Genomic DNA, 2372 nt, shown 5'->3' with positions numbered 1-2372 from the left:
TATGGGAAGGACCAAATGAACTAAGAATGGTAAATGTATTGAACGTATGGGAAACAAATTATAGACTTTAAGGATAAGGCTGGGAAGGTAGATATTATGAAGGCTTTTCAATTTTAGTATATAAAATTTAATGCACAAGTAAGTAGTTGGAGGAGGAACAGGGGATGGGTGGGCACGTATGTGCTTCCACAGCCAGGAGGGGAACCTGTATGGTAGAGATGACTGGGACTGAGTATTTCAGACCTGCCTGGTAAACCTGGTGCTCTACCATGCTTGTGGCTATGTTCATGTATCTCCAGACACTGCCTTCCAGGGTTTTCCACCCAGCTTTCACCAAGACCACCACTGGTCTGAAGAATTCTGTCACAAAGAATCAATGGCTCTTACCACCTAACAGGGAGTATGCCAGGAAAACAAGAATTGGGATCCACTATGGGAAAACTGACCGAGAACTCAAAGATATAGCATTGGAGCCATCGGTAGAAAAGAGTATTTAAAGTTGATCAAATTGGAAGATGGTTTGTTGCTGGAGGAGCTGCTGTTGGTCTTAGAGCATTGTGCTACTGTGGCTTGGGACTGTCTAATGAAATTGGAAATATTGAAAAGGCTACAATTTGGCCTCAATACTTAAAGGACGAATTCAATCTACCTGCATGTACTTAGCAGGAAGTATTGGTTTAACAGCTTTGTCTACCTTGACAATGATCAGATCTCATGTTCTCATGAGCTTTATGATGAGAGGCTCTTGGGTGATGATTAGTGCCACCATTGCAGGCTCGATTGGAGCTGGCATGCTGGTACAATCCTTGTCATATGATCGGAGTCCCAGTCCAAAGCATCTGACTGACTGCTACATTCTGGTGTCATGGTTGCAGTGATAGCTCCCCTGGAGATCTTAAGGGGCCCTCATCTCATTAAAGCTGTGTGGTACACAGCTGGCATTGTGGGTGGCCTCTCCACCAAGGTTATGTGTCTCCCAGGAAAGTTCATAAATATGGGCGCACCCTGGGGAGTGGGCCTGGGTTTCGTCTTTGTGCCCTCACTGGGATCTATTTTTCTTCCAACTACCTCAGTGGCTAGGCACCACTCTATACTCAGTGGCAGTTTACGGTGGATTGGTTCTTTTCAGCATGTTCCTCCAGTACGACACCCAGAAAGTAATCAGGCAGGCCGAAGTAGCACTGTTATATGGAGGTCAATAATACAATCCCATTAATTAGATGATGGGAATCTACGTGGATACATTAAATATATTTATGTGAGTTGTCACTGTGCTGGCAACTGGAAGCAACAGAAAGAAATGAAGTGACTCAGCTTCTGGCTTCTCTCATACATCAGATATCTTGCTTGTTTCATAGGGGTAGAAATTCGTTAAATAGTTTGTACAAGCAGCTTTCATTGAAGTTTAGAAGATAATATGTCAACACGTTTAAAATGTTCCAGTATAATGAGGTGCTTTGGGTCTCCTTTTTCTTCTGCAGAATAAATTCAGTAGTTCTCTTTCAAATAAGTTCATACCTTTCCAGTTCTCATGTTTGAGTAATTAAAAATGTTTTAATGAACATGACAACAAAGGTTGTTATTAACAGAATTAAAGTATTTTATCTATTTTTCAATGTATTTGGCTAAGTAAAAATTAACAAACTTGGGTTTCCTGCATATTTTTGGATTGCAGAATATATAAGGAATGTCCTAAGTGGCTTGGAGTTTTGGTAAAAGGACCAGAAGAGAAGGGCCACCACAGTCTTTCTTTGATTGTTTATGACCTAGAACTTGTATAAATGGTGAAGAGACAGTGAGAGTTGTCTGGCTATTTGGAAACAGATAAATGATCACTGTTTTTCATCTGCTGGACTTAGCAAAAGCAGTGAGCATAAAACAAAAATGAGAGATTCATTTTCCTGTCATGCCTCCTCAGTGCTGTCTTTACCAGGTAGTTGTGGTTACATCTGACCTCTTCTTGTTACAATAGTCCAGAATGGTAATCACGAAGAATCCCTCATATAATATACATGTGGAAGTTTTACTTTTGGACTTCTAGAAGAAAATATTCTTAAAATTATGATGAAGAGAAAATATTCACAGCATGTGAAATTTGTTGCATATTCAAGTATACAGTAATGTGTTATGATTATTGAATTTTCTGTCTGTTTATTGAAATGCATAATAGAATACATGCTTACCTTTCTCACCTCTTCAAGATTTGAAGTATTTATCCAAAAAGCTTACACTTGAAAAGATGGAAACAGTTTTACTCCTAAACTATGGATTTTTTATGTTTCCTTGCAGATAAAGTGTTAAAAAGCAAAACAAAACTAGTTCTGTCTTTTATCAAGTATAACAATAAAAAGTAGAATAGAGAAACTGCTGCC

The 2372-nt window shown here is 39.1% G+C and overlaps 1 pseudogene; it reads left to right on the top strand.

The window, feature by feature from the left end:
* Positions 1 to 269: 269 nt before the first annotated feature.
* LOC101443339 (growth hormone-inducible transmembrane protein pseudogene) lies at positions 270 to 1304 on the top strand (annotated as a pseudogene).
* Positions 1305 to 2372: the final 1068 nt, after the last annotated feature.

This window comes from Dasypus novemcinctus, chromosome 5 (genome assembly GCF_030445035.2).
Source record: "Dasypus novemcinctus isolate mDasNov1 chromosome 5, mDasNov1.1.hap2, whole genome shotgun sequence".
Lineage (NCBI taxonomy): Eukaryota > Metazoa > Chordata > Mammalia > Cingulata > Dasypodidae > Dasypus > Dasypus novemcinctus.
The sequence above is the reverse complement of the archived record's forward strand: the minus strand, read 5'-3'. Positions and strand labels throughout refer to the sequence as shown.